Source organism: Gavialis gangeticus, unplaced genomic scaffold (genome assembly GCF_001723915.1).
Source record: "Gavialis gangeticus isolate Ggan-Ray unplaced genomic scaffold, GavGan_comp1, whole genome shotgun sequence".
In the NCBI taxonomy this organism is placed as follows: Eukaryota; Metazoa; Chordata; order Crocodylia; family Gavialidae; genus Gavialis; species Gavialis gangeticus.
The window spans coordinates 54924029-54939505 of NW_017728994.1; the positions used below are offsets into that span (position 1 = coordinate 54924029).

Below are 15477 nucleotides of genomic sequence, written 5' to 3' on the forward strand. Positions count from 1 at the left end.
CCCCCCCCCCCCCCCCCCCCCGGAGCACTTCACGGCCAATCACAATGGCCACGTGGACCATGGCTTCCACTGGGGAGCCAACATTTTATTTTTAGTAAGGGTTTTTTTTTTTTCCCTATTTTTGTAGACATTGGCCGATTTTGTGATTTCTGTGAAATCTGCGAAAATGTGAATTTGAGTAGGTCCCTAATCATAGGCCCTGGCAGTAGGAATCAGTTCTCATGGTTTCCTTTCCAAAATCCCAGTTAACAACTGGGAAAGAAGGATGAGCAAAAGTGCTGCCTGTGGGGAAGAAAAGGGTTTATAATCATCCAAGGGTACAGGACTTCACAAACAGGTTATTCTTGTTTCGATATTGTTATGATATTGGCATTGCAGTCTACTTCCATATCTTGTTGGTTTACAGACCTTTCCGACCTTATGATTTTTCTTCAGCTACAGGGAATCATTGGCACTTAGCCTTTTTTTCATTAAAGTTTACCACTTCTGCTTTGAAACTGAATAGAAGACACTTTGCACTCACTTAGCACCTTCTAATCAAGCATATTGATGCATTTTACTTTCCAGTATTACAGATGCAGCATATTCTCTACTGTATTGCAGATACAGTAACTTGTATTGAGAGAAGCTAAGGGATTGTCCAAGGGCAAAAAACAAATCTGGGGCAGAGATGGCAAAAAGACTACTGGGTTCAGTGGTCCCCAAGGTTTATTTAGCCCATAGCAAGCAAGTAAGATGCTGCAAACCTCATCATGTTTGAGTCAGACTTTGATATCTATGTAGCCTAGTATCCTGTTTCTAACAGTGCCAAGTAGGGAAGCATTTAGAGCAGGAATGTCAAACACGAAGCCTGTGGGCCACTGACAGGCAACCAGAACTTGGGCATGGTCAGGTTGGGAGTAGCCTGCTGCAGAGTCTGGGGCCCCAGGGAGCCAGGAGGGCAAGCAGGGGCTGTGCAGATATAGCAGCCTCTTCCCCTGGTCCCATCACTGCCACCGCCTATCCTGCTGTTGCCACCTATGCCCCAAACTCAATCCATCCTTCAGGAAGTCCCATGGTCTGCATCTGACCTAGGGCATGGGGTGAGTTAGCCACCCCTTCTTGAGAGAAGTGTATAAAAAAAAATAAAACAATCCCCCCTCCCCCCCCAACAAAACAAACAAACCCAAAACAGGCCATATATAGAGTCATGCATTCCCTGCCAAACATTCCCAGCTGTTTGAGCCTGAGGAATACTATACTGAATAGCCCCTGATGGACCTATCCTCCAAAAACTTGACCAGTCCCTTCTTGAACCTCCTTATGCCATTGGTCTCTACAGCATCCCATGGCAATGAATGCCACAGGATATTTATGTACTGTGTTAAAAAAATTAACAACCTGTACTTTCTTTTGCATTTTTTGAACATTTCATCTGATAATTTAATTGGTTCTTGTTAAAACCTCTGTTTTAATCTTCTAATTTGCAATGACCACAAGCAACATTAGAGGATCTTGCAAGCGCCACATTTCCTGGGAGCCATGGCTTGGAAGCATTGTCCCTAGTGCTTAATCCCACAGCTCTTCTTACTACATTGTATTTATTTCTGTACAGTCCTGTGTCGTCAGCATTTCTTACATTAAAACTCGCAATATTAGACTCCTATTTAGAAGAGACTGAGGGATTCCCTCCCCTGTGTTGCATTAAAAAATTATAATAATAATCCTTTTTCTTAAGTAGAAACAGATCTAATTGTCATTTTAAACCAGTTCTTTAAAATCCCAGTTTTACCCACAATAATCCAAGAACATTTAATAAGTCTTAAAATATTCATAACACAAGGAGATCATTACTCCTGAGACCTTTGTACAAAGCAGTGAAGTGTGTTAGACATATGGCAGAAACCTCTTCATTTCTTATTTCTTACTATGACTATATGAAAGAGAGAAAAATACTCTGTTCTTTCCCCATTGCGATCAGCATGCCATTGTTATCTGTTGTGGGCCAAAATCTTCCCTGGTGTATAGTCATTGAAGCTTATGGAGTTTTACATCAGGGTTGCATTTAGCTTAGTATGTTTAAGTGCAACACTAGCAAATTGCTGTTTGGTCTCTAACTCTTAATACTGGAAAGCGGAATAACCAATAAATGTACATAAATATGATATTGCTGCCCAAATGATATAGCTACGTAAATACCAACTGCACGGTTTTTTTATACTATTAATAATGGTCAGGTATTAGTAATTGCTTAGTTACTATGGTGATGACTATTATAGAAAACCTAAACATGAGATGGAATGAGAAAGGTAGCAGAAACATGAGAATCCCTTCCTCTTCGATTCGTTATTATATGTATAGGAGAAAAGGATTTTTTTTTAATTGCATTGAAATATTGAGTCAGCTGCACTGTAAATGCTTTATATCTAAAACAGAGCAGTGGTTACAGTACGTGACCACAAAAATCATATCTGTTGTGTTGAATATGACAGTATAATGAATAGATGTTAAAATGTCCTCTGCTTTCAAGTCATCATGGTTGTCATTTGATTAAATAATAGTGCATTCTGTTTGATGTCTTGCCTTTATTATTCAGTGGCACTTCACTATATGTGTCTTACGTTTATATCAAGTGTTCCTGGCAACCAGGTATTCGTACAGGTTCCTATTTACCCACCCGCAACAGCAACACTGTACACTTAGCTTGTGTGCATGTGTGTATTGTTTGAATATGGGGTTTTAATTATCCCTCTTAATTACGGTACATTCACCAAATGGGGGGAAATAGTCATTCAGGGACAAAAAGAAACTGCTTCGTATTTGAAGGAATTTGATAATTTTGTTGTAGTTCCTAGCTTGGCAGGTGGTAATAATGCCTATGCCAGCACTGTCAAAATATGAAAATTAAAGTGACGATGGGTTTTAATGAAATCCATTTGACAAATATAATTAAGGTGTTTTAATATGAAGCCCTGTAATAAAGACTACCGGTGGACTCCCTGAGGTCTTGACTAATTGTGTAGATTGCTTTTAAGCTTTGAATAGTTTTATTGGATAATGAACTGTTAAGAAGTGTTAGATCTTTCTTAAGCAGAATTTGGTTTGAAAAAGAAGAGGAGAGACAGGCCTGAGGTGTGGCATTTTAAACATAATTAGAAGAGAGATTTAAGTTAACATCTTTGATCTTGCTGTCAGTTTTTGATTAGAGCTGTAAATGCTTTAATCAAGTGTAGTGTAGTCATTACATTTCTAACTGTTTTTAAACTGCGAAATTACTGAGACACTGACATCAGTTTAACACATTTGAAAATTTGCAGCAAAGTTGTGTTTGTAAACCGGGTGTTTTGTATTAAAATGTCAGACTGCACTGATTTACCAAGTTAATATATAATTGCATAATTATAGTATTTTTGTAGGGAACAAATAGCTTGGTAATTTTTTGTGAGATGAAGGTCCTTTAGTTGATAAGAATGGGCCACTGGGTTTTCATTTTTGAAATGATGCCTCATACTGTCTTTTAATTAAGATCATATTCAAAAATAGAATTTATTGTACAGAAATTATGCAGATCATAAGATAATTTCATACTAGCATTATTCTATGTATAGCTGGATGAAGAAGTGTGAGTATATTGCTCAGTGCCTATGGTACATGGTGTTTTTTTATCTGTAGATCTCTGTTTCATCAGTATAGGTACCCCATGCCCATTTCATCCAAGGAAATGCTGAGGCACGGATAAATTCTCTGTCTCGCTACCTACTCGACAAAGTCAGCAACAGACTGGAAGTTTCTCTAGTCCTGTGATCAGATCGCAGTACTGAAACTAATTGCGCACACAGTCTGGTTTTGGAAAGGATGAAGCAACTTTACCGTAGTCTTAAGTAGCCAACAAGTTGTAAGTGGGCAACCATGAAATTTCTGGATTACGATGTACACCTAAGAGGTCTACTCGGATGCCTGATGAATCTGTTCATGGCTGACGAGCCCAATTCGAGAGCGACACAGCTTAGTACAAATTTCACAGATCCATAACAAGTCATTTGACTATCTTTAGATTTATTGTAAATGTCACATACATATTACCCAGATTATGTATTATTTTATATTACCCAGATTATGTATTATTTTCAATTCACTGAAGATGGTCAAATAGCCACGTGTGTGCGAATAAGATGTACGTATGAATCTAACTAGTTCACACCACTTCTGAGGTATGTATTCTCTTGCTTTGAGTCTAGGCGTATGGCTCAGACATCCTGGGACCTCTTCCTGATGAGCCTGTGGGCTTGATTCTTTGAGGTATTGAGCTTGAAGGAAAGTCAGGGTACTCAGCGTGTTGCTAGGTCAGCCCATGTGTGACTTTGGATACATCACATTTTCTTCTCAAAGTTGGCCCTTAGAGGAAAATAATAAATGTTAACCATTAAGGAAGGTTTATGTATGTAGTTTGCTCTGAAGCATATATATGAGGAAGACTCACCAAAAATAACGGCAACGCTAGACCACTAAAATCGACTGCCAGACTTTCCTATAATTATAATCCCAGCTCACATCTCTTAGGCCAAAGCTAACAAAAGAAACCTGACCAATCTTGATGGGTCTTGGGGAAGAAAAGAGGGCTGACCTGACTGAGGAGGAGCCATGTTTCAGACTCAGGACTCAAGAGACCATCGCGCAGAATACCTTGTTGGCAGTCGCTGCCGTCTTTGTATCATGAGATCACCGTTTCAAATGCCTCTGCTGGTTGCAGCTAATGCTCTGTGGAACAAAGAAAGGCTATGTCCAATGTAACCCTGACCCAAATCATTTAGGACTTCAAAGATCAAATCCAACATCTTGAACTGCAGCCGGATTCCCTGCAGACAACCAATGCAGTTTGCAGGGGATGGGTGTTATATGCTCCAAACAGGAGCCACATTTAAAAGCAGACTGCTCCATTTTAGGCTGGCTTAAGCATTCAAGTAGTCCCAATATTTAGCCCCGTTTAGAGCAGATAATCTGACAAAGGCCTGTGAAAGTCTTGCCAGGTCCATGCATCAGAAACGGCCACACTTGTTTTACAAGACTGCCACAGAAAAGTCACACTGCAAAAATTTTCTCATGGGCATCTAACAACAACAGGCATCTGGCAGTGTGCTTTAGTTAGACACGTTATGTGCCAACAGTCAGTGAAAGGTCCACATCATTCTTAAACACCACACAAAGTGCTTAAGTTCTTCCTAAAATGTAATTTTCCGAAGAGGGTGTATAAAATGGTGTTACCTGGACTCCCCTATTGACATCTCAGCAGCTTCCAGATCAATTGTCCTTAGGTCAGAAATAAAAGATTTTTTTTCCCCTAATGTTCATATATTCAAACTCAGCCTGATCTTTAAAATCCAGCAGAATTTTTTTACCTCTCTTGTCATTTGTAGTAATAAAAGTTCAGCAGCCCAAAGTGAGTTCTCAGTTGCACGTATATAACTTTTGTTAGTGTAAGATGTGGTGATGTGACTTACTGTCTTCTGCATGTTCGCGTAGGTGGAACGAAGGGCATATTTTGTCCACCCAGTTGGAAACTGCTAACAGCTGCTGATTTTTAGAAAGGAATAGGATCTGGCTCACTCTTCCTTAGCTCCGTCAGCTTTATGGGTCCTGTCCCTGCTGGTAGCAAAGTAAAACACACATGTGAAACAAAAGAGCAGACCGAGAAGGTAGCCTTGAGGGCTCCGATTAGTATATTTGAATACACTCTAAACAATTTGGGTGTAAAAGTGTCACAAATCCTTATCTAGAGTAGAGGAAATAAACTTCCAGTTCCCTGAACGGAAGAATATGAATATACACAGGACGGAGTAAGGTGGGTTAGTCTGAAGTCAGGCAGAAGGCAGGGTAGAGACTCACTAAATCAGATATAAAGCATAAGCTTTTGTAAGCCCAACCTCGCTTCATTGGATGCCATGAAAACACTTGCACAGACCGTAAGCTGCATGAAAGCTTATACGATATATCTCTGATTTAGTGAATGTGGGCCCAAACTACCCTGCCTTCTATATATAGAACAGCAAATGTTCTGTCTATAGAAGAGTAACTGCAGTTGAAGTAATAATACAAGGAGTATTTTTTTTAAATTTATAATGGTTGATAAACAGCTAGCTATATTAGGTAGTTTGAGTTGCCATTACTGTGCTGTCTGAGTATATGTTAATATTTTAATACAAGGGTTGGCAAAGTTTCAGGAATGGTGGGCCAAAATTACCCAGCTTGTTCTGATGTAGGCCAGCCCTCTGGGGCCACATTTATATTTTTAAACAATTAAAAAATTGCTGGGCTTTAGAAAAACAAAAGCAAAGGATTATGAAATGATGTTGATTGCTTGTCCCTTGCTGCCCGGCCAGCATGGGGGTGAATCTCCCTACTGCCAAAATGCCATCAAAACTCCGGCTCCGTGGGCTCGAATGGCTCCACAGGTTGTGGGTTGCCAAGCCCTGTTTTAAACTGTTGGTGAGATAGGGCATGGCTTTCTCCTCTGCGACTCCCCAACCACTGTGGGAGTCTGTGACAGAGCAAGAAGTCAAGCCAGAGACTCCAAGGTCTTTGGCTGGTGTCATAGCCACAAGACCATCCTTCCATTTCCAACGGCTATATCCTATGTCTGGACGCCAAACACCGAGCGGAAGCCACAGTCATGACTCAAATCTATTAGGCATCGCTGTTTTTTTACATTGTAAATTACCCGGTGAATAAACTAGCATGGTGCTGAAGTTTTTAAAAGCTTGCCACTTCCTTGGAAAAGTCTAGCATTTGCAAATGGAGCTGAAGGGTCATGAATAATTTTGAAGTCATTTTTCCTCCTTTTATATTTCACTTTTGAAAGATTTTCTTTTTCTTTTTTGGTAGAAACCTTGAACAATCTCTTTACTCAGCAGTCTTTTTTTTTTTTAACCTCAGTACTTTTAAGACTATAACTTTGCAGTGTAGTTTTTTCTATATATCACATTTTTGTTTTCAAGAAAGAGCTTAGTGGGCGGAGGGAGGTGGAAGATCAATTGAAAGGATCAGGTAATTAACATTTCCTCAGCCTATAACATACGATAGTGTGCAAGAGTTTTTGCCATGCTTATAATTTATACCTATTAAAGCTTTGTTTTATCATCTATTACTGACTTCTGGGCTTCTGTTTGCACTTATTCTCTATAACAAGCATTTTGTTTTTATACGGGGGGGGGGTGGAGGGGAACTGGGTTTCAGTCACTTCTACAGTACCTGAAAAGGAGAATGGGATTTGCAAATGATAAATGGGGAAGTTGACTAGCTAACTAATAAAGATTTGTCTTAATCAAGTATGATTTGTCAGAACAGGAGCGCACTGGGGTCAGGGCACACGCAATGAATAATACAGCATTCACAGGAGAAAAGGACCAGGCAAGAGGCCTCATAAATATGCTGCGATTACCCATTGCTAATTCATATTCAAAGAATGAGTTGCACTGAAGCCAGCTTCTAGGTTGCTGAGCTGTTCACCTGCTTTGTGGGCTCTCCAATGTGTGAGAGAAGTTTTCATTTTATTTGTATTTTTTTTTTTTTTTTATCCTATGTCATTTTCAGCCTGGCTTTGTTTCTCAACAGAATAAATATTGGCACTTTTTGGTCAGCAATTTGAAACATCATTTATTAATAATCCTTTGCTTTTATTTTTCTAAAGTTGGGCATTTTTTTGTTGTTGTTTAAATATGAATGTGGGTCCAGCAGGAAATATTTTCCTTTCACATGTAATATGTATGGCTGAAAAGTGCAAATCAAGTTAAAAACCTCTCTTTACCTCTACAGAAGTATTGAAGATCAAATGCATAGAGAATACTTTCTTATGTTGCTGGCTTTTTTGACTTTGGAATTAGGCTGTAGATTTAGTTCACTTAGGATTAATCTTGAGTATATTGATATTAGGATAAACCTGCATAAATCCAAACTTCTTGATATTTGGTTTGGAATTCGTTTTCATAGCTTTTTGTGGTCTCAGAGTCTGAACTAACACAAGAGATAGTGTTTTCATGATTTTTCTCCTGCCTGGTATTTGAAACATTGTGAGAAGAGCAGTTCTTTTTATCTGAGCCCTATAAATTGGTCCCCATAGCATTAGTTTACAAAAAAAAAAAAAGCATATGGCATGTATCAGCACAGGAAAAAGTACCTGAAACACAAATACTTGTAAGTCATGTTATTTCTTTTATTTTTTGCATGTCCAATACTAATGTCTTTGTGCAGCTGGGTTTGCACAAGAAATCTCCCTTTGCAACTCCTTAAAATACAAAGCTGCTTTCTACTCTTTTAATAGTTTAACATGACTAGCTTCTTTTTGCTGGCGAGTCACTGAGGTCTATACCCTATTTTGTGTTAAACTTTTGTAGGTTTTGAGGTATGTGTATTACATTAAAGAAAATTCATCTTGAGAGATACGGTGTGTCTTAGGCTAGGGATAGAAATTATATGTAAACCGGTATAAGCGATCAGAAACCAGATCACGTTTGTAAGATAACAGAAGTTTAGCTCACAAACTGCTTGCAAAATGGCCAGAACTGGTTTAAGATAAACCTGGATGGATGTAGTACAGGGGTTCCCAACCTTTTTAGATCACGGACTGGCAAACCATGGACTGGAAGTGACTGCGGACCGGCAAACTGTAGTCTGGAATTGACTGGCATACTGCAGAGCAGCAGCTAACCCTTTTTTATGCTCAGTATAAAAACGGGTTGGCTGCCGGTCCGCAGTATACCGATCACTTCTGGTCCGGCAGCCAACTCTTTGCAGCCCAGGGGTTGGGAACCTCTGATATAGTATCAGATTGAACTGATTTAGGTTAAATCAGTTTATTGAACTTCTGTCCCAGATCCCCTCCAGATTCAAGTTAACTCATAGTCCCCCAACATCCCAGGATACTTTGCACCTCTCCCACATGTGCCCCCTTGCAGGATGGCTGGGCTAGCCTTTGCCCAAACTGTCTGCTCCAGCTGATCAGGGAGGCGTGCTCTAGCGCCCCCAGCTTCTGGCTTCGACCACTGCAGACACGTGCCTGCATTTCTGGAATCGAAAGTGAATATCTGTTCACTTGCTTATCGGTTCAATCTACGCAACTTAAACTAACCTGCGGAGATTGAATTGATTCTGTCTCAGGGTTTTTGACTGCCTCTACTTAACCTTAAGGCTTTCCAAGCCTCAAGATGCCAGATCTTGGAACCAGGATCTCATTTGTTTTCTCTCCAGTCACACCTGTTTAGGAGACTAAATCATAGTGAACAGCGGTTCAGGTTCTAGAGGATGGGTGTTCTCTGTACAGATTAAATATCATCCAGTGTGCAATCATGTGCGATCATGCATCACCTTTGAGTCAGTCTCAGCAGAGTGTTCAAGAATGGGACCGTGATGCTGAGAGGTACCTTGGTGAAACAGCTTCCCATAGCTAAAAGTGAAGAGATGATTTCCATTTCTTGCATGGTCTTTTCAGGCCTTTCTTCCACTGCTAAAAAACACTGCTACATAGGATAAAAGGTTCCTGTTGTTTGATTCTTGACTTTGCACCTATGTTACTAGTTGTGAATGAGGTAGCAGGGTATTTATTTGCCTTGATGCAGTAAGCAAGATGTTTTTCTGAGCAGTTGCTCCAAGGCAGGAAAAAAAAAAAGAAAAAAGGAAATTTGAAGGGAGGATTTTGGAGCAGGGTAGTGCTACTGAGCTAGTATATGGATGCAACAATGACTGGACTTCAATATAGATAAGCCCTCAGTAGAATCAAAGCCTACCACCTCCTGTGAATCTTTCTGTGAGGATGTTAGATGGGAGGGAAGATAGATGGGTGATAGGAGTAGACAGAAAAAATATATATCTGTTAGAGGGAAATTATTAGTTTTTAAGGCAGCAGATTGACGTATGCTAGAATTTTAGCAAAGGTATCGAGTCCTCAGAAAGGCAAGGCTGGCAGAAGTGAAGTTACTAGGCTTGTCATATGTCTTCTCTTTTCTTTCCTCTTTCCTATTTTCTTCTCCTTCATCTGCCTTTTTTTGCTGGGGTGGAGCAACTGGACGAAGGGATGGTCAGTTATAAATTGCTACAGTTTGTTCTTAAAGGAAGACAGGTAGCTTGGCTTCCTTCTCATGTAGGTCTTTCCTGTGTTTGTTATACTTCTTGGTATTTTGAATTCTTGGTTCCACGGAGCTCAAGATCAAAATACCATATGTATTTTGCTGTTGGCTGGTGCAAAGAATTTCATGAACTTTGATTATAGTTTATTCTTATTTTTAAGATGTTTGGATTCTTAGAATGAGGGAGGAAATTATATTGTGTGGTAGGGTTTTTCTTTTTTTTCTGCCTGGGTTTTTGCTTTCACAGTGCGATACAAGGCAACTTCTTTTCCCTCTCCTAACTAAACAGGAGAAAGCACAAGTCTGTTGTCCTTATTACACCCTGTCAAGACTGATATTTAGGTTCTGGGGATGAGGTTCAAAGAGTACCTTACTGAATATATCGGCCGTTTTGTTCTGTATTGCTGTGAGCACCTAATAACATCCAACTTAGCAAACTGTAGATACTCAGTTTGAATAACACCACTCACGTTTCTCTATGCTCCATTTTTTTCTCAGGGCTCTACAAATATTCTCTCTTTTGGCTTATAGCCATTGTGTTAGCCTTCATTTATCAATATTAATCTGCATTTGTCATCCAATAGCCTTAATGATCTAAATTCCTCTGTCCGTGATTAAGTTGGCTCTTCTACCTAAACATACATCAACTGCAAACTTGTAAATGTATAATACTTCCACTTGTTTCACTACACTTAAAGATATGTCAGCACTTCCTTTATTAACTTTCTGCTGTCAGGAGCCTAAGCATTTGACTCAGCCCTGAACTCTTTTGACTCCAATAGTATATATTTGCCAAGTCTGTAAATCTGCTTGCTGTCACTTCTGAAATACTACTCACCTTTAATAATTTCCATCATGTGGGGCGCTTTTTTTTTTCCTGCAGAAACTCTAACTGATGTTTTCACTGTCTGTAGCTCCCTCCCTCAACATCTCCTAAAATCCAAACTTAAACTTGTCCAAAATGTGACACCCGTACCTTAAAAGAAAACACTTCAGCTTCAATTATCTCTCTTGGGTTTCTGTCCGTTTTTGGTACACATTGCCAACGCATCAAAATCTTCCATGGACTTAATGCATCCTCCTGACACCAGAAATCATCCCTATTTAAAAAGAGCATTCCAGGACTTCCTGAAATGGGTTCATAGACCTGCCAGACCTGAGTTTTTCTGATCCTACCAGCTCCTCCTGCTCCAGCTACTGGGACACCCATTTTAATTCTTCTCTTCTCGGCCTGTGGTCAGTTGATCAGTCTGTCTCCTTTTCCTGCCCTTGGCACGTCCGATTAAAACATGAAACCGCGCCTACGAGTCATCATAGCATTCTCCCAATATTATGAGCATTCATCTCTTCAACCAGTTTGTAGCCATATTGCGATATGCTTCGTTTTATAAAAATGTACATGTATCCACTACAAGCAGGAGTGAAGTTTAGCTATGAATGTTACCGTATAAAACATGTTGGTTTAAATGTCCATTTTAATAACTTTGAGAATAGCTGGCTTACTGGTTCTCTCTGCTTTTGCTTTGACATAGCTCGCACGTGACACAGGTGTGCATATAGTGTACATGTAAGTGTACATTTATGCACTTAAAATCTACATAAGTATGATTATATAATATAGAGGTGGCAAACCTGCACCACGACTGCCACAGATGGTATGGACAGCCTCCATACGTGGCACGCAGCAGGTTGGGGAGGGGGCAGGAAGAACACTGGCAGATAGGCAGGGAGCAGAAAGCGGAGCAGTAGAGCAGGCAAAGAGCACAGGGCAGAGAGCAGGAACAGATTAGCAGCTTGCTCTAGGCGCACAGGGCAGGGAGCAGAAAACTGAGCAGTAGAGCAGGCAGGGAGCACAGGGCAGGAAGCAGAAAGCTGAGTAGTAGAGCAAGCAGGAAGCAGAAAGCTGAGTAGTAGAGCAAGCAGGAAGCACAGGGCAGGGAGCAGGAACAGATCAGCACCCTGCTCTGGGAGCACAGGGCAGGGAGCAGAAAGCTGAGCAGCAGACCTGGTAAGGGCAAGGGATCAGGGCGGCACTTGAAGAGAGGGTAGGGCTAATTTGTGGCAGGCCAGAAAAGTTGGCCCACACTCTTTTTTTTTTTTTTTTTTTTTGAAGAGCCTTTTTCTAATCATTCAGCCATATAATACAAGTTTTTAGAGAGAGACTAATGTACCAGCATTTACCCAAGAGACAAATATGGCTCTAAATGAGCGTTGCCAGTCTTTGGATAAATAAATACACATTTTCTTAATTCTGTGGGAGGATTCTCAGTTTTTCTTTGCCTGTGGAAGGAAAAGAAATAATAGAATCCAGCAGGAACAATTATTACATTTTTAGGCTGATAAAAGCCAAGCAAATTATTTTATAAAGGGATGTTGTCAAATACCTTTGCCTGTTTGTTCTATTTTACTTTCTGATCTCCATTTTTGCAGTGTCCTCTTAGAGGCCTTCAAGTACAAATACTTTTTTCAATGAATGTTCTTTCTTTATTTGGCAAACTGCTTCCTACCCCCACTTTCCTTTTGAATGCAGCTGTAATAGATATGACTATGTATTTCACAACTGTAATTTATATAGGTCAAAGCATCTTTATTTATGTATCTAATTGTGTGCAGACTTTTGGGAAGTGATATGGTTATAGTTTCTTGTGCAGCCAGCCCACGTAAGGCTAGATGCAATTTTTGTAGATATGCCTTCCCCCACCAAACACACACTCACAAAAAATGGGCTACTCTCAAAGTGCTCAGTAGTCAAACAGTTGATTTTCCCCGCTATATTGTTAACAGCTTTAAGGCAGAATAAAGTTAGGACTAGGAAGCATGACATTGATTCTCCCTTTAAAACCAATACTTGTTTGTGAATGCATCATTGGACTGGATTGTGGTGGGTTTTTTTCCCTTGTTCATTATGATATAGCTTAAGAATGAGATAATATGAGACATTCAGTTAGCACAAAAATCATACTAGTATAAACATACATACATCTTTGCTGCTGGATGGTTTAGCTGTAATTTAAAGATGTACTTTTATATGTCACTTTAGGGATCCTACATATATAAATAAATAACAGTATTGTTAAAATTAAGCTATTTATTTGTGTTGTGGCAACACCTTGTGACCCTTTCTTGGAGCGGGGATCTCATTGTGCCAGGCATTATGCAGAAATATAATGAAAAAGAAGTTTAAGCTGCCTTTTTACAGGCTGCACCTAATTTGCAGTCGGCAGCCAAAACCGAAGGGTTCATGAGTACAATACACCTTTGCACAATATCTGACGGCACTCAGGTTCTAGTGCTGATCTTAAATGTATGCATCCTTACTACAGCACATCCTATAAAGCTGACTACTGTGCATAATTTTAATAGCTTAGTCTCTGATCCACATTATAAATAGCCTGAAAGGATCTTAGCATGCACTCCTGGATTAAAACCCGAACATTTGAACGGGGGGAGGAAAACAGGGAAAACCTGGCAAGATATGTAAAGTGATGCCAAATATGTGGCAATAATATCAAACCGACGAGTCGTTCTCTTGGAGGGCTCATAGCATCCCCTCCTATCACCTCATTTACCTGGGTGAATTTATCTTCATTTCTGCAATGTTATTGGCTTGACCTTCCATCTGCAAAAGTCCTATTAACTGCAGTGCAAGTTTGGAGACCAGAGCAAGGGTCTTTGCATCAAGGGGCCAGTTTCAGATGTTCAAACACATTGCAAGGATTTCAGTGTCGCCTCCACTAGGTCTCTTTGTTCAACTTCTGGCGTTCCTTTAGCCCAAGGAAAAGGGCCAAAGATCATCTGCGCACATAGAATAAAACAACTCCTGTAAAATTGATGATCCGCCCAATTATTTATCTTTGGAGGCTGTTGGGAGGAAACGCAGCTACCTCAGTTCTGGGACCCCTCTGCCAGGTTGAACTTCATGGCTGAAGGTTTAATTCCTGTGTGTCATATCAACAATTCATTTTGTGATATTCTGGCTGACATGCTCTCCTTCCTTATTTATTGATGTCTTCAGTCATCGGCAATGAGAGGAAAATACACTATTTGTCAAAGTGACGGTGTTTTACCCTCAGTTACAGTTGATGCTGCTGTCACGTTGATGGTTAGAAAATAAACTAAATCATTATAAAAAGCTAAGAGTGCAAACTTGCCAGTGACAGGAAAAAAAGATGAAAAAATACAGTAAGTGCTTAAATTTGGATTATAAAAAAGCCACGTCGTCCAAAGATTTTTTTTGCATCCCAGTTGCAAAATATCGGGCCGTTTAACTACCCTGCCTTTTCAGTTCTTCCTTTTGAAAACGCACTCTTTTACACTTCTATATCTTAGTCATAGATAATTGTTATATTTCAACCTGGAGCCACTTTGCTAGACTTCGATTGTTTTAGTTTGATTGTTTTTAGTTTTTTAAATAAAAGAAACGGTTTTAAAATGACTGTGTATACCTATTTTTTGTGTGTGTTCCTGAATTTTAAGTGCTTTGATAGTGAATGAGAGAAAGTATGTTCTACTTTTATTTGGAAGGTTGCTTGCCCTTCAAACATATGCAGATTAGTCTTGAATCATTTTTACTCATCTGCATAGCTGTATACTTCACCTTACAGTTTTTTAACTCGGTAACCACATATCTTACCACATTTCACCTTTGGGAGGCATTGTATATACAGCTAAAAGTAAAGAGCAGCAAGCCAGCAGGGACCAGATAGCATAATGGGGATGTCAATTTGTGGTCAGATATCTTAAGAAATATTTATCTTACTTGTACTGTACTTGGCAACAGACACAGACATGTAAACTGTAATGAATTTCTCTGGTCTTTACCTGACAGAATATATATTACCTTGCATTGAAATGAACTTACCCAAGAAAAAAACCCAGAAAAGAAAAGAAGGTGCCTACGATTTGTTTCCCTATAGTAATAATAATAGTAGGAATAATAGTAGTAGTAGTAATAGAAACATGTTCAAGGCAATTCTAAATCAGATAATTTCCAGAAAATTTAAAATTGTTTTATTTTGCCATACTGATACATTACTGTTTTTTTGTTTGTTTGTTTGTTTTTTATAATTGATCCCTACTAGCTACTAGTGTTACAAGGATCATCAGTTGTTGAGGTCTTGCTCATTTAGTAATCCAGGACTAGACCTCATTGAGTAACAGCAATAACAACATAGGGGTTTATTGTTCAGAGCTGTGCATATTCCAGAGGACTTCCGTGGTTTTGGCAATCATATTTTTGGCAACTTAGGCTGAGTAGCCTCAAGGTATGTGCACATGGCTGGAAGTCAGAAACTCCTGGTTGTTTCAGATTTCCTACCTGGCCTCAGGCAAGTCGCAACCACTTGTGTCCGTTTCCCCACCTGTAAAATGGGAGTCCTATAGC

General features: G+C 39.6%; 1 protein-coding gene across 5 annotated transcripts in view; it reads left to right on the forward strand.

Moving 5' to 3' along the window:
* The window catches only part of VTI1A (vesicle transport through interaction with t-SNAREs 1A), a 502745-nt gene that overhangs the window by 325399 nt on the left and 161869 nt on the right, over nucleotides 1-15477 (forward strand). The gene's annotated exons all lie outside the window — the stretch shown is intronic.